At 39.9% G+C, this 21,625-nt stretch overlaps 1 protein-coding gene across 1 annotated transcript in view; it reads right to left on the bottom strand.

The window, feature by feature from the left end:
* Positions 1-21,625, bottom strand: part of LOC109933983 (calmodulin-binding transcription activator 1-like) — a 1,079,584-nt gene that overhangs the window by 599,359 nt on the left and 458,600 nt on the right. The gene's annotated exons all lie outside the window — the stretch shown is intronic.

The following is a 21,625-nucleotide window of genomic DNA, read 5'->3' on the forward strand; positions in this document are numbered from 1 at the left end:
TGTCACCAAGCCAAAATGACATTCTGCCAATCACACAAATGAGCAATGAATATATGAATTTCAATGTTGGTGCGATTCATATTGGTCATATGTCCCAAAGATTAGCAGATCATATCAAACAGCATGTGCCTTTGGCTGTTTCCATCGAGGAAAGTAATGGCCACACCCAGGAGCAAATTACTGCAGATGCTGGAATCTGTACTGAAAACCTCAAAAGCTGGAGATAACAGTGGGTCAGACAGCATCCATGTGGAGACAGCAAACTAATGTCTCGAGTGTAGATAACTTTTCATCAGAGCTAAGTGAAGTGTGGAGGGGACGACATTTATTCTACAGTTTGGGTGGGAGAGGGTGTGAGGATAGTGAGTATAAGGTGCTGGTGGAGAAAAAGTTTTGATTGTTCAGACTAAGTGATCGGAATGTGAGAATGGCAGAACAATGGTGTCTCTAACTGCCAGATTTGAAAGGACTGACAGTCCTGCTGGGAAGGGGGGAGGGGAGAGAGCCCATGATAACAAAATGTAACAAGCTAAAAGGGAAGAAATGGGAGTTGGTTCGCAATTTGAAGGTGTTAAACTCAATATTAAGTCCAGAGTGCTGTAAAATGCCTAGTCTGAAGATGAGATGTTGTCGCTCCATTTTGTGCTGAGATTCACTGGAACACTGCAGCATGCCGAGGACAGACGTGTGGGCATGCGAGCAGAATGCTGTCAAGCCTTCTGGGCTTAATATTGATTTCAATATCTTCAAATTGTGAACCAATTTCCAGTTCTTCCCTTTCATTTGGCTAGTTACATTCTGTTATCATGTCCTCTCTCTCCTCCCCCCATCCCAGTGGGACTGTCAGTCCTTTAAAGTCTGGCAGCAGAGACACCATTGTTGCGCTGTTCTCACATTCTGATCACTTAATCTGAACTATCAACATCTTTTCTCCACCAGCACCCTACACCCACTACCCCCACACTGCACCACCCTCCTCAAACTATAGCATAAAAGCTGCCCCATCCACAGCTTCAGCTCTGATGAAGAGTCATCTAGACTTGTAACGTTAGCTTGCTCTCTCTCCATGGATACTGTCTGACCCGCTGTGATCTCCTGTATTTGAGGTTTTCATTGATCATAACCAAATGGTGCGTGCTTGCAAAACTCTCAAAACTATCTAACACTAGATGTAATTCTGCAATTGGACAACACATGCTGGATAATCTGGATAATCAATTTAGGATTGTCAGTCAGGCTCACAGTGTGACACATTTACATGTATGGAAGGTACATCAAATAGCACATTCTGTTCTTTGCAGACAGAAAGAACTTGTACCCTTCTAGCAAAGGTTTAGAGGGATATGGGCCAAATGCTGGCAAATGGAACTAGGATTAATTTAGGATATCTGGTCAGCACGGACAAGTTGGACCGAAGGGTCTGTTTCCATGCTGTACCTCTCTATGACTGTATGATTCTAAATCATCTAACATTATAACAATAAGGACATTACCAAATGGTAATAAAGATGATAACTGGATTAAAATGGAGGATGAATTAAAATAGTTAATATACTAAATGATTACTTCTTAGGGAGATTCACAAAGGAAATTAGAATTGTCCTGAAAGCCATCATTGATGCTTTTGTGAATAAGTAGCAATAGCTTGATGTTGCTGACTTGGACTCAGGTTCAAAAGCTTAAGACCATAAAGTCGTTTGGAGATGCTAGGGACAATATCAACAATCACTGGGTGGGAGCCACAAAATACATAAGAGATCTCTCTGGATTGTTAGCTCACAATGTACTTATTTTTTGAGAAAAATGACAAAGCAAACCCAGCAAACGATAGACCGTGAGTTGTACATCAGTAATTGGAAACATAAATCATAAACCATTGAAAAGCATTTAGGCAGCAATAACCTCAGAAGGAGCAGGCAACAGGGGTTTCTGAATGGACTGATTCTGTCTGACTGACCTTGTTGGTTTTTAAAATCCATTTATAGTGAAGTTACTGAGGAAAAAATATTGACAAGGATACCAGAATCCTATTCTTCAAATAGTACCAAGGGACCTTTTACATTCAGTTGAGAAGACCAGCAGGATCTCAGTTTAATATTCCAGCTGACCATTATGACAGCAAAACTTCAACTGAGAAAGCAGGGAGTGAGGTTGTATATGTGGAAGTTTTATTTTTTCCTTGGAAGATGGATAACCTGCTTATCCAGGATACAATAATTCTTTGTATTAGGGCTACACTCAAGTGTGGAACACTTTTGAAAAAGTACAGGGCTATAGCAGAAGATAAGGTCATTTTTGGACCAATTACTAAAGCTTTGGAACTTCTCTGGATTGCTTGTCCATCTTTTAGGGATTTTCTGCAATGTCATCATGGGATTTCTATATTTTATTTTGCTTCTCAAAGGAAGTAGGGAATGGAAAGTGCAGCTGATGGAGTGAAAAGCAAGAAACAACATCTGTGGATATATATTTTCTTCCCTTAAAAACATAGGATCTCCAATGAAGGGCTCCCTTCCCTGAAGGAAAACACAGCAAGACTGCTAAATGAGACATACTGATCTGACTCTACTTGTATACTTCAAAATTGGGGATTAGTACAATCATAGTGAGAGTGCAAGAACTGCAGATGCTGGAGTCAGAGTAAATACAATGTGGAGCTGGCGGAACACAGCAGGTCAGGCAGCATCAGAGGAGCAGCAAAGTCAATGCTTTGGGTTTATACCCTTCATCCTGGTTCTCCCTTATCTATTAACACACTGGTTTCCACAGTATTCATATTCCATAAATCTTCACGTGTTGACTTCAAAACTTAATGCATTTATTTCTTTAATTCTTCAAGATTCCTAAACGGCAGAAGATTTCACCTCCAACAATCAGATTCGATGACACCTAATCTCCATCTTTTGTGCTCCACACTTCAGCTTTAGCGGTATTCTGCACTAAGAGCCTTAGCTCTTCATTTCCAAGTATTCCTGTTCGTTTTTGTTTCCGTTTTGGTTTGCACTACATTCAAGTGTCAACCTAGATTGTGATCAGAGTGGAGCCTGAACATATCATCTTCTGGCTCAGAGATAAGAGTGTGATTCTTAATCAACAGGTTTGTATTTAGTAAATGCAGTAGTCAGGACTACAAGCAGTGACAGCTGCAACAATCCCTCAAAGTAATTTCACAACTTCTAAATTCAATACTACTAAAAATAAATGACCTGTTGTTTTATGAAATTAATTTCCTGTTGGTTTCTAATCTTGATGTACGTTGGTAAGCCTACTAAAGTTAGGGAGAATCACAGGCATCGCATTATGCATTGCAGCCAGCTGTAGTTAGTTCCCCAATACATTCTTGAATCTCTTAGATTTCTTTACATTAACACAATGGACACACAAATCTCATGCAAACATACAGACATAGTTGTTATCAATATTACACAACACACTTTCAACCATTGTATACGTCCTGATCCAAACAAATCTATCTGATTGTCCATAATTATTTAATTGAATTAATCCTGATAAATTTGTTAGCAACAAAATCCTATACTTCGAACAGGAATGCTATCAACTGCTTATTAAAAAATAAAGATCAACTTGTAACATTTGCATCCTGAGTCTATTTAATCACTCCAGTTACAACTGGATCTTGATGAAATAGTTCATTAAAAACAATCACATGTTTACAGCAAGCTGTTAATGTATGAAAGCATGTGCCCAACTGAAGAGATTCATAATAGTGAATTCTGTTCTGTCCGAGTCTTAATACTACTTTCATCTCATGCAATTTTTTTTAACAGCTCCCTCTCAAATCAGACAAGCAACCTTTCTTTCACTTCTGGAATCTATAACCTCTCTTCTCTATACTTTCCACGCGTCAAACTTTCTTATATCTTATTATTTCGTAGATTCAGTGCCCACTGTTCTTTTGAACATTCTGGTCCTCCCTCATCTATTAACACACTTGTTTCCACAGTATTCATGTTCCACAAATCTTCACGTGTTGACTTCAAGACTTAATGCATTTATTTCTTTAATTCTTCAAGATTCTTAAATGGCAGAAGATTTCACCTCCTACAATCAAATTTGTTGACACTTAATCTCCATCTTTTGTGCTCCAGACTTCAGCTTTAGTGGTATTCTGCACTAAGAGCCTTAGCTGTTCACGAAGTTTCTGAATAAAAGGCAATGTGTACTCAACTTGTACAATGGCTGGTACTAAGATCTATCCAAATTGTATTGTATTAGAAGTCAGTGCCTCTTTCTAAAAAGTTTGTTTTCTTTATTTAGATTGTGTTCTCCCATTTCTTCATCACATAAATATGCTGACACTGTCTGGGTTAGTTGATTGCTAATATCTTCTAGAATCACAGATGTCCTTCTACTTGTGTAAGCTAATACTCAGCAGTGTTTTCAGTCACAAAGGGCATCACATCCTAACACCTGACCTCCGTACATGCATTTAGCATAGTGCAGAGGGAGCAGTTTGGGTGATTTTCACTCCTTCCAACCCAAGAGATGCAGAAACAACATTGTGTTCTCATTGCCACTGAACTGAAGTAAGCTAACTCAGCACAGACTGGGGATTGAAGCTGGGACCTACTTGATCTGCATGGTGTAATACAATGAGTGTCAGTGCCACTGTGGGAGCTCAAGAAAGGTAATTCCAAAGTTTCAGTTCATTGTAAATTGAAACAGTGCAGCTTCTGAAAAGATTATATAAGAATTTATTACACTATTAAATGCAACTTTTCCAGCAAAGTAATTTAAATGCATCCTAGGTCTAATTACTTCTAACGACAGAATAAATTGGAATTCTATTAATAAGTATAAGTTTTGCATAATAAATTATCCATTTCTACATGTAATCTGAATAATTTAGCATTTCATTACAGAATAAATCATTTCTCTAATGTAATATTAATAAACTGCTGTGTTCTTTCAGCATATCCGAGGGATCCTAACAACTAAGATCATAAGGACTGCAAAATTTTTAGAACAGAAACAATTCATTGTGCTGAACAAATGTTCTATCTGCATGAATCTTTTTAAAATGAGACTTTCCTCTGTCTGCAATGGTCATGTTACTGAACTAATAATCCAGAGAAGGTAAGTTCAAATCCCAACATGGTAGTTTGACAATTTGAACTCAGTTCAAAAAATCTGGAAATGAACAGATGATATCCATAACAATTACCATAAAGTTACTGGAGTCTTTTAAAAACCCAAATGGTTCACTGGTATGTTTTAAAGAAAAACATCTACCATCCTTACCACACCCCAAATGTCACTGACTATAAAGCACTGAAATAGCCTAACAAGACACACAGTTATATGAAATCTCATCACAACCTTCTCAGGACCACTTGGAATAGGTTATAAAATTGCTGGTATTGCCAGAAGTGACCACTTCCTAGGAACAAGATGGCCATTATTTATCATCTATGTGGCATGAACTTTACCTTCCATTTGCCATTCAGGCCGAAACATTATTCCAGATCTGCTGAAGGCCTGTAGGTTTCATTATTGGAAGGAATGCTGTGGGATCTTAATTTAACGCCAACTAATATGACAACAGTGTTGAACATACTTGTTTGCCCTCAGGTGACTCTCACTCCAAGAATACAGTGCCCATTTCCCTCAACAACATAAAAAGGATCCAGTGATCTTTGCATCCTGAATGGTTCTGAATTTAAACCCTGTTCAAAGCAGAAGTAGGTTTAAAATAAATGAATACTCAATTATAAATCTATATGGAGTAAACTGATCTGAGCTAGGACAGTGAGGACTACCGAGTCAGTCCTACCAATTAGCACCTCTGAACTGGGGAAGGACGAAATAGCCAAGAGTCCTGTTCCTCATCATTGCCAAAATAGTGAAAATGTGTGCATGCAAACATCTGTGTGTAGGTACCGTCTGTCTGTGTGTGTCTCTCTCTGTAGGTACTGTGAGTGTTTGTGAGTGCGTGCGAGTGTGAGTGTGTGAGTGTGAGTGTGAGTGTGTGAATGTGAGTGTGTGAGTGAGTGAGTGAGTGAGACAGAGAGTGAGTGAGTGAGTGAGTGAATGAGTGAGTGAGTGTGTGTGTGAGAGAGATATTTCTGTGTCCCTCTCTATGTATACATGCAGCCTATGTCAGTGTCTGTCTGGGGGTACAGAAATGTATGCTTTTGCCTGTTTTAGTGTATATATACCTGTTTGCCCCTACATATCAGTGACTGTTTACATATCTGTCCATCTGCCTACACATCAGGTGAAAGCAGTAGATTTGTCCATTATGTCTATCCTTTCCACACACCATTGAATATCCTGTCAATTTTGTATGCAGTCTCACATTTGAAAAATATGAAGCTACAATCATTAGATCCCAAAAGCTGTCTGAAAATCTATATGTCAGCAAAGTATCAATTAATTTAGGAGGGAAAAATTTGAGAAAATTGGCTTTTCGACTTGGCAAAAAAGTTACAGTTGGGGTTGCCTGTGAGAAAAGGGGGTATAATTGTGGCAATCACACAGCGTTTATAATCGTCAGGAATGTCACTGGAGTCAGTGGAAATGGCAAGGGAAGGAGATGGCCTAGTGTATTATCGATGGACTGTTAATCCAGAGGCTCAGGTAATGTTCTAGAGACCCATGTTCGAATCCCCCCACAGCAGATGGTGGAATTTGAACTTAATTAAACAAATTCTGGAATTAAGAATCTACTGATGACCATGAAATCATTGCTGATTGTTGGAAAAACCCACCTGCTTCTCATCTGGTCCTTCAGGAAGGGAAATCTGCCATCCTCACCTGGTCTGGTCGCTTTGTGACTCCAGACCCACAACAATGTGGTTGACTCTCAACTGCCCTCTGAAATGGCTTAGCAAGTCATTCAGTTGTACCAGTCGCTACAATATTTCAAAATAATGAAACTGGACAGATCGTCTGTCTTTAACCTGGGCATCAGAAAAGACAATGGCAGAAATAGCCCTGTTGACACGGCAAGGTCCTCCTCAGTAACATCTGGGGGTTAGTGCCAAAATTGGGAGAGCTGTCTCACAGATTAGACAAGCAACAGCCTGGCAGTGTCATACTCACGGAATTATACCTTTTAGACAATGTCCCAGACATGACCATCACCACTCCTAGATATGTCCTGTCTCATCAACCCAGAAGAGGTGGCGGCCCAGTGGTATACTGTCGGGAGGGAGTTGCTCTGGGATTCTCAAGATGTACTCCAGACCCCAAGAAATCTCATGGCTTTAGATTAAACATGGGCAAGGAAACCTCCTGCTGCTTACCACATACCATCTTCACTCAGTTCATTGGGGTACCAACAAAAGGGAAAAACATACTCCACCCCATACTTACCAATCTGCCAGCTGCAGATGCATCTGTCCATGACAGAATCAGTAAGAGCAACCACCGCACAAGTCCTTGTGGAGATGAAGTCCTGCCTTCACATTGAGAATAACCTCCACCATGTTGTGTGGCACTATCACTGTGCTGAATGGGACAGACTTCAAAGCAAGTGAAGACTGGGCATCCATGAGGCACTATGGGCCATCAACAGCAGCAGAATTGTACTCCAGCACAATCTGTAACCTCATGGCCCGGCATATCCCCCACTGAACAGTCACTATCAAGCCAGAGAATCAACCCTGATTTAATGAAGAGTGCAGGAGAACATGCCAGGTGCAGCACCAGGCATACCTGAAGATGAGGTGTTAACCTGGTGAAGCCACCAAATAGGACTACTTACACGCCAAACAGCATAAGCAGCAAGTGATAGACAGAGCTAAGCGATCCCACAACCAACGGAACAGATCTAAGTTCTGCAGTCCTGCCACATCCAGTTGTGAATGGTGGTGGACAATTAAACAACTCACTGGAGGAGGAGACTCCACAAATATCTCCATCCTCAATGATGGAAGAGCCCAGCACATCAGTGCAAAAGATAAGGATGAAGCTTTCACAGTGATCTTCAGCCAGAAGTGCTGAGTGGATGATCCATATCAGCCTCCTCCAGTGGTCCCCAGCATTACAGATACCAGTCTTTAGCCAATTCTGTTCACTCCACGTGAAATCAAGGAACGGTTGCAGACACTGGATACTGCCAAGGCTCCAGGCCCTGACAATATTCCAGCAATGGTACCAAAGACTGGTGCTCCAGAACTTGTCGCTCCCCTTGCCAAGCTATTCCAGTACAGTTACAACACTGGCATCTACCCTACAATGTGGAAAATTGTCCAAGTATGTCTTGTATGTAAAAAGCAAGACAAAACCAACCTGGTCAATTACTGTCTGAAGAAGGGTCCCGACCAAAACGCCAGCTTTCCTGCTCCTCTGATGCTGCCTGGCCTGCTGTGTTCCTCCAGCTCCACACTGTGTTATCTCTGACTCCAGCATCGGCAGTTCTTACTATCTCTCACATAGGAAGATGGTCGTGTTTGTCGGAGGTCAGTCATCTCAGCTCCAGGACATCTCTGCAGGAGTTCCTCAGTGTAGTGTCCTCAGCCCAACCATCTTTAGGTGCTTCATCAATGACCCTCCCTCCATCATAAGGTCAGAAGAAGGGAAGTTTGCCATGATTGCACAATGTTCAGCACCGTTTGCAGCTCCTCAGACACCATGTCCAAATGTGACAAGATCCAGACAAGATCCAAGTTTGGGCTGACAAGTGGCAAGTTACATTTGTGCCACACAAATGCGAGGCTACGACCATCACCAATAAGAGACAATCTAACCACCGCCCCTTGACATTCAGTGGTGTTACCATCATTGAATTCCCCACTATCAACATCCTGGGAGTTACCATTGATCAGAAACTCAACTGGACTCACCACATAAACACAATGACTACAACAGCATGTCAGAGGATAGGAATACTGCAACGTGTAACTAACCTCCTGACTCTCCAAAGCGTGTCCACCATCTACAAGGCACAAGTAAGGAGTGTGATGGAATACTCCTAACTTGCATGGATGACTGCAGCGCCAACAACAATCAAGAAGCTTGACACCATCCAGGACAAAGCAGGCAGCTTGACTGGTACTTCATCCACAAGCATCCACTCTCTCCACCACTGATGTTCAGTCGTAGCAGTGTGTATTATCTACAAGATGCAGTGCAGAAATTCACCAAAGATCCTCAGACAGCACCTTCCAAACTCAAGACCACTTCCATCTAGAAGGACAAGGGCAGCAGATATATGGGAACACCACCACCTTCAAGTTCCCCTCCAAGCCACTCACCATCCTGACTTGGAAATATATCACCATTCCTTCATTGTTGCTGGGTCAAAATCCTGGAATTCCCTCCCTAATGGTATTGTTGGTCAACCCACAGCAGATGGACTGCAGCGGTTCAAGAAGGCAGCTCACCACCATCTTCTCAAGAGCAACTAGGGAAGGGCAAATAAATGCTGGCCCAGCCAGCAATGCCCACATCCCACAAAATGAATAAGTAAAAATAAGAACATCCATAAAGATAGATTGATATGCATTTGAACAATGATGCCAGTGAGATTATTGAGCAGCAAGTCTCTTTGGTAAGCCTACTAAAAATGGAATGTCTGGTGTCACTGGGTTCCATTTAAGTCTGCAATAACGATCTTAACATTTTATCGTGAGAATTCCAAAAGATATTCTCTCTAAAATTAAACCCTGTATTCCTAATTTGACCATTCTCCCCTAATTTGACCATTCTCCCCTGATTTAATCCAAGAATCAGCATATATATGTTACGCTGAAAATATAATAATATATCATAAATCTATTACAACTCACGTTTTTCCCACTGTGCACACATCTCTTGTAGAAATTTCAATGAAATTTTGTGCAGCTGGAAAGAATTCTGTCAAACTTCTTCAACAAAAAAGTTGATGTTATAAGGAAGCAGTAGCTGGACTCTGATAAATGAATCCAAGGAAAGACCCTGCTTCTGGCTTGAAAGTTAACTTGCCTTTCCACCCTTTCAGACATCAACTGACCTAATCTGTAAATTCAGGCATTTTTGTTCTTACTTACACTATGCCTTTTCATCCAAATGGTGTTGATTTTGTACAAAAGATTCTCTTTCCTCCTGCAAATGGGGTCATGGCAAACAATGTAAAGCAACAACCTCAAAGAATGACCTAATCTGACTGGACATATGGTGATGATATTCTTGGTCATTGGTATATAACAATGCTTTTAACACAGCAAAGTGTATAAGGTGCTTCAAATAAACATTATCAAATAAATTGACTTGTCAAACTTTTTATCACAAGGTCTCCCTGCTGTCGGAAGGATGTTGTGAAACTAGAAAGGATTCAAAAAAGATTTACGAGGATGTGCCAGGGTTGGAGATCTTGAGCTATAGGGAGAGGCTGAATAGGCTGGGGCTATTTTTTCTGGAGCATTGGAGGCTCAGGCGTGACCTTATACAGGCTTATAAAACCATGAGGGGCATGGATAGGGTAAATAGGCAAGGTCTTTTCCCCGGGATGGGGAGTCCAAAACTAGAGGGCATAGGTTTAAAGTGAGAGGGGAAAGATTTAAAAAGGACCTGAGGGGTAACTTTTTCATGCAGAGGGTGGTGCGTATATGGAACAAGCTGACAGAGGAAATGGTGGAGGCTGGTACGATTACAATATTTATAAGGCATCTGGATGGATATAGGAATAGGAAGGGTTCAGAGGGATATGGACCAAATGCTGGCAAATGGGACCAGATTAAAAAAGATATCTGATCGGCATGGACGACTTGGACCAAACAGTCTGTGTCCTTGCTGTATATCTCTATGACTCTAAGTGACCAAAAGCTTGAAGAGAAAATCTTATAAGATTAATTCAGGGCACATCAAACCTTTGCCACAGTATTTTGTGCCATTTAATTTTTACAGGCTGAGTAGATTTACACTGAAACAAATGAAATTTATTATTTTCCATCTAATTTTATTGCGTTCAGCCTCTTTGGATATGGTTCTCTCCAATGCTTGTTCCTCATGTATGTGCTCACCCTGTGAATGCTGACAGACTGTTTTACTCAGTTAAGGCTTCGTCAAGCAGTATCAGTTCTAACCTCAACCAAACGTCTACGAAAGCATTATGGAGGGGGTCACAGAATAGTGATCGCAAGCTGCCATCCCTCTCCTTAATATAGTGATCCTTCCGTAACCAAAATGGAGATCAGCTCACTCACCACTTAAAACAGGGTCATGTCTGTGACCCTTCCTGATTTAATGACTCTTCAGAAATTCACTTTAAGCAAACAAGTTATTGAGGCGTACAAAATTTAAATCTGTTAGATTCATCATCTTAGACGAAACTCAAGACTTGACACTGCACACAACACAATTTGAATCCAGTGGTTCCTACATCCTACATGTCTAAGCAGTAACTTAATTATGCTATTATTATAGTGCTATGTAGTCTTAAATCTTGTGACAGCCAACTCTCTGGCAACTCATCCTTGACGATGATTCTCCTTTTCTTCATTACAAATCAAATTTTCAGTACCTGAAAACACTCAAAGGCTGGGAACAGTCAATAGTGTGGAAAACAAATGACAAATTCAAGAGCCTTTTAATCATCTCGAGTGATTCTACAGCATCTCTTCTGACACAATGTATTACAGGGTTTTCTCCACTATGGGCAAAGGTGTATTGCTGTATAGAGGAAACCTCTGACAAGCCAACAAATTCAATAAACTTTTTCAGAATGCTCAGAATCAGTGCTACTAGCTAATCCTCCTTTGCACTGCACAGGAAGACTGTGTCTTTCAGGTGAAATACAGTTGCATGGTTAGGGCTAATTAGATTGGGACAAGTGGATGTAATTGAATGCTATAAATGTTTTAAAGTAATTTACACAATTTTTAAAAATATATATTTTCATTGTGTCCACGTTCATAAAAAAAATGCTACAATTACTCCTTCCAGCCAGAGGTGCTATTGCTTACTTTCATTGGAATTGGTTATTTTGATAAACCTACCATAGGTAATTTTCATTAGAAGTGCAAACATAGCAATTTACCACTGAAAAGCTAATAGGATGTGGGGCAGATCTATGATTTTTAGCATATTCTAACTTTCAAAAGGGAATTGGATTAATAGCAGAAAAAGCTGCTGTGCATTAGAGAAAGAACTGAGTAAATGGTGCTAAATTGATTCCACACCAGTTGGTGAAGTATGAAACTAAACACTAATTCTTTTTTGATACTTGGCTTACTTACAAAATAAAGCATTCTGTATGTCGGATTCCTTGCCTACTACTCATATGGCCCAACAGTCTCTTTGGTACTTAATAAAACATAGCCCTTCACCTGTGTATTTTAACGATATAGTAAACGCACCACAATAAAGTGGGACAGATTGGATAGTTTTCTAACAGAAGCAGCACAATGATCTGAATGGTCTCCTTCCACAGAGTATTATTCTAATATAATTTACCACACAGCATTTTCCCCTCCAAATTATTAATTAAAACTCTCCTTTGCCAGCTGATCACAAGGTACTATGTGAAATGGGCTTATGATATGGGCCACGGGGTTGCAACACTAACATCAGTAACTGACTAGCAGTTTCACTCAAATAAGCCGAAATGGTTGAAGGCTAAGGCGTAGTGGAAGGGATTTTACTCCTTATCTAACCCATGCTTTGGGACAGTTTAATGGGTAAGTGTAAAGATAGCTTTATTCTGTTATTGGCCTACAAATAAAAGTGAGAAACAATGGGGAAAATCTTGTGCTGTTTGACTGAGTTTCTCAAAAATTGCTGAACAAATCACTTGCAGAGCAAAGTAAAGGCAGAATCACATGGATAATGTCAGACCACTGTTTTAGACTTTAAGCATGTAAAAACTTGTCAAACAAGTATCCCAGTGTTAATTAGGAAATGTTTGCAAATGCATTCAGAAAAGTGGCTGAGAAGGCCAGGCAGGTATCAGTGCCAACCAAACTGTTCATGGGGCACAGTCCTGCTTCTGAATCATCTGGTGTACATAATTACATAAAAGTGGAAAGGAACTGAAATTGCAGCCATCTTGAGATAGTATTTTATCAAGCAAGACCTTGACCTATAGGTAAGTGTAGAAAGTGCTGGAAATACAGAGCAGATCTCTAATGACTTCAGACAGAAAAAGCTGGTAAATATTGCCAAATTAGACCTTTGTTAAAACATTGATGGTGTTTTTCACTCTTGCATTGGCCTATTGTTTTTCCAGTACTGTTTTCTATGTCACCCAGGAAAACACGTGGTGACCCAGAACTGGGAGATGGACGATCATGAGCAATGTAATCATTAGTTGCCATGATGAAGAGTGTTGCAGGCTTGATGGTCAATCGGGTCTCGCTCTGTCTGTCATTTTCAAATGCTCCTGAACCATGAACCTGTCTTTTCTCTTTCAGTTGTTGAATGTCCTGACGTGCATCTCCCAGATATAGCCACTTATGCAGTTATTATGATTAATGTTTAAAAAATTTTTTAAAAGGACAGAAAACACCATAAATACAAAGATTTTCCAAAAGTTCATTTCAGTGATTTTATACGTATATTGGACAGGTTGAAATTTATTTTTTTAAGAAAAGCAAGGTGCTTTTCGGGTGTGTAGGCATTTTTCACTCATGAGCACCAGCGGAAATAAACTAACTGGCCAGAAACCTTATTGCCTTCTGGGAAATCTTGCTGTGTGTAAAATGACTACCACATTTGCTTATCCGACAACAAGTCACTCAATTCCTCGAATCTGTTCCGCTATTTAATTCAATCACAACTGACATGAACCTTAGCTTTATTTGCCACCTTGGTTCTGTAGCTGATCATATTCTTGTCAAACAAAAATTTAATAATCTCAGTTTTAAAATTTTCAAATGACTCTTAGTCTCAACAGCATTTAATGGGAAACAGTTCTAGATTTCCACCGTATTTGTGTGTGAAGACTCTCAAATATGATCCCTGAATACCCCATTTTGATTTTAAAATTATGTATACTCGTTTTGGACACATCGTAAGTGAGGAAATAATTTCATTTTTCTATCCTATCAAATCCTTCAATAACCTTAAACATTTCAATTAGATCATTCCTTAATCTTACAGATATTTTTAATCAGCTTGTTCAGAGATATTATGACACACCTCTAGAGCAGGTAGGACTTCAACCAGGCATTCTGGTCTCCAGGTAGGAACACGATTAATGCATCACAAGACCACCATCTCTCAATCTATTTTACTTGGGGAATACAAGCCTAGTATGTGCAAAGTGTCTTCATTATTTAAATTTTTAGACTCTGTACCATCTGTTGATTCTGCATTGCATCCACCCCACCCCAACACTGCTTGCAACACCCCACAAACCCCATCCTGCAAATTTAATGTGTCCTTCTTAAGGCGTGAACAACATTTCAAAAGTTACCCAACTGTGTATGAAGCACAATGGGCTATTTGGAATGACATTATCATGTGCTATACATTATAAGTCACTCTCACTTAAGGCATCACATATTGAAATTAGGATCTCTACCAGCAGTTGGGTTTTAATTAGAAAAAAGAAAGGAACATAAATAACAGTGAGATGATAGAACTCTGTATCTGGCCCCAGGCTTCCGGCTTTTGCACACTACCCAGCCTTCTGCATGAGCCTTTTTGCAGCATCAGGTTTGGTTATAATGTCCTTTATTAATCAAATAAGGAAAAATTGTGAGCAGTGGCAGAAGGGTCTGAAACCAAAGGACACAGATTTAGAGTGATAGGCAAAAGAGGGAACTGTGTGTCAAGGGCAGAGGACGGAGATAATTTTATACAACAAGTCGTTATAAAGTGGAATGAGCTGTGTGAAAAATGTTAGAAGATTCAATAGTAACTTTTAAAAGGGAATTTGATAAACAGTTGATGGGGAAAATAACATAGAGCTATAGGGAAGGAACAGGACAGTCAGATTAATTAAACGGGTTTTTTTTAGAAAAGCACAGACAGAATGGGCTGAGTGGCCTTTATATGTGCTGCATCATTAGAACAAAGAACAATGCACCACAGAAACAGTCCTTCAGCCCTTCAAACCTGTGCCAACACATTTTGCCCTTCCAAATTCTTCCATTCTTGATACTGTGACCTGAAAAGACAGGCCTATGCAAGCAAGGTATCTAAGGACTACTGCTCAAACTGTTCAAGTCTACCCTGCAAGAGTCAGGATAAGATGGGAGGACAGGAGACAAACATTGGAAGATAAAGTTCAAATACAGATGTACTACAAAGCAACATTAAATTTTATTGCAAATATGCCTGCTATTTGCTGTACCAATACAATAAAGATATATTGCATTTATTTACCACTTTGCATTTAGCCGACAAGTTTCAAATACCTCTACACAAAAAATGATTTTTTGTATTTAGAGTATGGTGATTATTGTTATGTAGGCAAACACGTATAATTATATGAAAACATGCAAAGCACTGAGCTTGTACTGCAGCAACCTCTGCATCAATATGTGAATAAGCTGTTGAAAGCTTGACATTTATGTTCACATCTCTCGCTAAATCTCAGGAAAGCGATGTGAATGCTAGCAAATTATAGTTGTTAATTATTGCATTTGTGCTCCTCTTCACATCATGAATTCAGGAACAAAATGCTCTAGAGTCAGGAGGTGGAGACTGAAGAATTCAAACTCAAAATTCACCTTCTCTGCACCCCTGACATTGGGTGCACTCTGAAGTCAGTGCTGCCTGTGTGGGACTTGTGTGACCAACAACTACTGGCCACTAGCACAAACTATACGCATCAGGCAGGAATGGGAAGCTTGGTTGATATGATCATTGAGGGCAGTTCTTGATGCTTTGGTTCACATCAGCAAATTCAGCATAAGTCTAAGGGGGCAAGGGAATGTGTATATCTCTCAGGTTCTAATGAAGCAAGAACTCTTCAGGACAAGACATCAAATTTTACCTCATCTTAAACTGATAAGAATGTGAACACAAAAGTATACAATCTCGATTATTAAATCTCCAGGTGCATACAAAGGACTGTGTGATGATGAGCAATGAAATACTCCTGTGCAAAACCCAACTTGTCACTCAGGAGAGGGTCAAGGACAGATTCATATATCCAATCAACTGTGGTCAGCTTCTTTCCAGAGTAAAATTGAAAACCTTTTTCAACCCAGTCAGCTTGCCTGAAAGACTAACACTGACATACTGCTGGATCTCAATTCTACTGCTTATGAAGTTACCTCAGAGTTTTTAGGATACAAGTCATTTTAAAAGAAATCCTATTCAGGATTTTGGAGGAATAAGAATAAAATCTTTCAGGATTACAAAAAAAATTTCTCTCTGCATCTTAGGATGCTTTCCTAATTGTATTTACTTTAGTTTTTGACTGAAAATTAAACCCAGATACTTGGTTGGTACGAAAGAACTTAAACAATGCTAAAAAGAGACTCAAATTTGAAGTTTTTTGTCTTGCACTCATCAGGATTGGGAAGCAAGAAGCAAAAATTTCAAAGGGAACACCAATTTACATAGAAACCAAAAGAACAGCAGATGCTGTAAAACAGGAACAAAAACAGAAATTGCTGTAAAAGTTCAGCAGGTCTGGCAGCATCTATGAAGAGAAATCAGAGTTAACATTTTGGGTCCGGTGACCCTTCCTCAGAACTGTTCTGTGTCCTGGGCAGGTGGATAGCTTGTATGTGAATAATACAGTGGCAAAAGATCTCACGGCTGCAAGAGACTGTATCTCTCCTTTATTCTCTCTGCAGTGAAGTCACCAAAATCTGATCTCTCAGCTAATCTCTCCCACCATTTGGTATAAGCTGTTGCCTTAATCAGTGACTGAAAGACTGAACAATTAATGTGTGAAACCCTCCCTATATCGTCAGCAAAGAACTGAAAGGACCTGGATACAAAACTGAGAGATCAGAACTACTTTGGAGAAGCAAGAAGGACAATACATTCAATCTTGTAAACTGGTGCTCCTGAATTGTGTTTCTCCAATATATTTCTTACAATCATGATATCCATTTTTGTTTGTTTGTGTCTATCTGCATGTGTGTGTGAAAGTTTAAGAAGGAGTTAGAGTTTCAGCTATTATAGATATAAATCGATAATTTATATTTTGTTTGCTTGTGGTTAGAATTGGTTATTTGTAATAAATAGTAAGTCACGTTAATTATAGAAACCTGTCAGTGTGCTCTGCTAACTTGAGGTAATCCAAGGTCTTTGAGTAATTTGATTAAATTTATAACTCTGTGACGACCCCAGGAGTAGTGGGGATCATGTATCAGCATACTTCCCCAAGTGGATCATGACACTTGCAAAACTCATGACATAATATCCAGCACCAGATGTAATTTTACTACTGGACAATATTTTCTAAAAAAAATCCAGACAGTAATAAGAATTATACAACTAATGGATTTAAGATTATCAATTGAGCTTGTAATGTGTTTCATTTGCATGTGCTAGAAGCTACATACAGGTATATTCATTAACTGAACCCTATTCCATGTAGACAAAAAGAACCTGTGCACACTGCTTCCCTTGGAACAATTCTGATGAAGGGTCACTGGACTCGAAACATTAACTCTGCTTTTCTCAGCACAGATGCTGCCAGACCCGCTGAGGTTCTCCAGCACTTTCTATTTTTGTTGACTGTTAATAGATTCTACTCCATCTGTATACCAACCATGGACTACCCAATCAGCACCCTCCTCTGATGTTATATTTGTCAGCATTATAGTAAAGCTTTATTGCTTGTGCCCCACTCATGATGAATACAGGACCAAAAGAATCTGATTTTGTGTCTCTTTCCAGCAATGTTTAATCATTATACTTACTGAACTGAGGATAAAAGGTTTTCCAGTTTTAACCTTGTTATCAGCACATATCACTCCAGGGCAGATATAACTTAGGTTTGACACAGAGTAAAGCTCCCTCTAAACTGACCAATCAAATTCTCCCAGAAACATTACTGCACATTAGATATGAGTAAATATCTCTCTACACTCCCTATTGAGTACCCAAGAGTGGTTAATGCTGGGGTTAAGGTGCACTGGTTATTGTAATATAAAAAAAGAGCAAGAGAGTTAAAAAGAAAAACAGACTAACAGAGTCTCATGCACCTTTCACCCCTGTGCATATTGGCCTACACTGGCTCTAGTTAAACAGGATTCTAACTTTAAAATTCTCATCCTTGCTTTCAAATCCCTTTATGGCTTCACTCCTCCTTATCCCCGTAATCTTCTCCAGCAATGATCCTCTTAGATAAAGATTTGCATTTAATTTTGGACTATTGTGAACACTTGATTCTAATCACTCTGCCATTAGTAGCTTTGCCTTTGACTATCAAGCTCTAATTCCCTCCCTAAATCTCTCTGCCCCTTTATCTCTCTTCCTACCTTTATGAGGCCTCTTAAAGCCTCTCTCTTTTCTCTAGATATTAGCCATCTACTCAAATATTGCCTTATGTGGCTCAGTGTCAAATTTTGCTCTATAACAAATGCCTTGTAAAGTGCCTTGGGTGTTAGATTGTATTAAATGCTAAAGGTGTTACGTAAGTTGCCATTGTTATTATGATCCAGACAGAGTTGAAGCAAGATGTGAGAGCAGGTCTATTTATCAGAGAGCAAGCCTTGTATTGTACCTTATCCAGCTTGGAAGATAGTGGTTCAGGGGTAATGTCACTGAATTAATAATTTAGACCCCTTTGAATACATGGGTTCAAATCCCACCAAAACTTAATATCATTAATAAAAGGAACATTGAAAATGAAAATCAATTGTCATTAAAAACTTATGGTTTACTAATGTCCCTATAGAAAGGAAATATTCCATCATTCTTACCTGGTCTATATGTGACTATATAGCAATGTTGTTGACTCCTTATTACCCTCTGAAATGATCTAGCCACTCAGTTCAAGGGTAATTAGGAATGGGTGACAAATGCTGACCTTGTCAGTGACACCCATATCCCATGAAATGGCCAAGTTTCATGAAACTGATGAGGATTAAAAAGAAGACAGCATGAGCTAAGATTAGCATTTTACTTAAGGCAAATGACACCAGTCAGCAACTCCAAGGTCCTTGTCTCATGTCTAGTTTATACCTTTATCAGACCTTTACATTTGAGGGAGCAATGCTTACAATTATCAAGCCTGGACACAATCAACTCAGCAGATGAACCATACAATCAAGCTGTTATTTCAAAGGATTTTTTGGGCAGACAAGAAAAGAACTGAAAACTGGAGATGGCCCTCCCTCCCTCCCTTCCTCTGTCTCTGAAGAAGAAAATGCATAACGACGATACTGACTGTAAAGAAACATCAAGAAATAGGAGAACTTAAAATGTATTTTAAGACAATATTTGTTAATTCTGAGGGCCCTAGAAGCCAACTAACCCATTGTAGCTTCAAGTTAAAACCTCATGCCTCAAGGACATCCAAAGATCTTTGAACTGTACACACTTCTATCCTCCTTTTATACTGGCTACAATCTTAGTACCTGTGTGAGAAGGCCCAAGTGACTGAGCAAAGGTTTATGTTGGAAGTCACATCTGTATTATTTTTCTCAGGGCTAGCAGGTAATAAACTTGGTCTTTATGAACTCCAGGAAACCTTGTGACTGGCTTCTTACTGCTACAGCAAACATGGGTTAATTGGATTTTAACAGAAGAGAGGAATGGCTTGGGCTGATAAGAACTCAAACCTTTGTTGCAACCAATCCAAACGGCTAAAAAGGAAACTAGTTTGTCCCTTCATAGCTAATCATAAGAACCATTCCTGATCATTAACCTGAAAACAGAGGGGGATACTAAGGATTGAAAAGATATATACTGCATAGCAGTGTCCACATTCTGTAGATTACAAGTCTACATTGACAGTCTATTAGAGATAGTTGGAGGAGCAGTTATGGGAAGAGAGAAAGAACGCATTTACTCCCAAAATTTCACACTGAATCTCTTGTCATAACGTCCTCTGTGAACCTTCTTAGAGACCAGTGCACAGAAGGCAAGGAGTAGCCTTTAACAGCAAAATTGCTTATTTCTTGCTCTTTCAGCTAGTGAAATATACTCTCAGGTTTTACAGCACACACTCCTCACCTGTCACATAACATCCAAATACAAACATTCCTTGTGCTCAGTGTCAACTGATCAAAGCTACTCAGCACAATTAAAGTGAACGTGCACAATACGTTATAAATTGGATGGAAAGCCTGTGGAGGCTCACAAGTGCCTTCAGTAGTTCTGAACATTGGAAAAGGGATGATGAGAGAGGAAACAATTAGCCTCAGTTCCTGCTTCCGATTGCACTGACTCCTCTTGTGTATGCCCAAGCATTGGTTAAATACAGGAATAGGTTCGGGATGTGATATTGCATGTCGTCAAACTGCTGTCCTTTCTCATACACACACTGTCTCTCTCTCTCTTCCTCTCACACACACACTCTCTCTCTCTCTCTCACACACACACACACACACACACACACACACAAACACTTTCTCTCCCTCTCTCATACGTACACTCTCTCTCTCTCCCCCTCTCTCCCTGTCCCCTACACATTCTCTCCCACACATATACTTTCCATCCTCACTCCCCCACCCACCCAACTACACACCCACACACAGTCTCTCCCCACCCCTCTCTCCCTCTCTCTCTCTCACTCACACACACACACACTCGCGCGCGCGCACACGTGAGTCTATGGGGTGAATTTGTATTTGAAGATACATCCTATTTTGTTCAAAAACCGCACAATCTATAGACTGTCAGTTAATGTGGCATTTTATAAATTCCTATTTTAGACATAAAACTGATCTGACTCCAAATCAAAACACAAACAGATTCTAAACAAGGCCTCACACCTAATTTGCATTGTCTGACCTAAATTGTCACCACTTCTTTACACTAATAAAACCTTTACTTCTCTCAGGACAGTGACTTCAAAGGAATTCGGGGATTTACATATACATATTAATCAATTTAAAACTTCTAACTAATTAAAGATTTAACAACATCTTAGGTTTGTTTAGTACATCCTCATCAATGGTGTGAACCTTTGATTTTTCACATAAATTCTGTGTCTGATACTACCTCTTCAATAACACCTGAAGAAGGAGTAAGACTCCGAAAGCTTGTGTTTTCAAATAAACCAGTTGGATTATAACTTAGTGTCATGTGAATGCTGACCTTGTCCACCCAGTCCAACACTGGCACCTCCACATCATGGTCCCCAATCCTGTTCTCTGTTTCACAGGTAGCACACACCAGTTGGATCAGTAATTGAAAGGTGAAGATTGAATAAGAATCCAGCTTTATCAGGAGAGGTGAGATGGTGGCAGGGTAAGTCATTACTTTTATTTTTATTTTCTTTTTATCTTCTTCGCACTCCTCTCTGCAGTAATTCCATACCCCCCACTTCCCTCCCTGCCCTTTTAACTACCTACCTAAGGAGTTGGATCGTGACCACGAACCATGTGGCAGGAGATGAACGCTGGCTGTTTCCTGCAGCAATGGCGGATCGAACATGGGCCAGTGCAATGGCAACGGATCAAGAGTGCGCCAGTTCGGCGGCAAGAACAGGGTGGTGAGGCAGTGGCAGTTGGCACTGAGAGCAGGCCGGTAGGGCGGCAGTAGTCGGCGGTGAGAGCAGGCCGGTACGGCGGTAGTAGTCGGCGGTGAGAGCAGGCCGGTA

This window comes from Rhincodon typus, chromosome 31 (assembly GCF_021869965.1).
Source record: "Rhincodon typus isolate 14 chromosome 31, sRhiTyp1.1, whole genome shotgun sequence".
Taxonomy (NCBI): Eukaryota; Metazoa; Chordata; class Chondrichthyes; order Orectolobiformes; family Rhincodontidae; genus Rhincodon; species Rhincodon typus.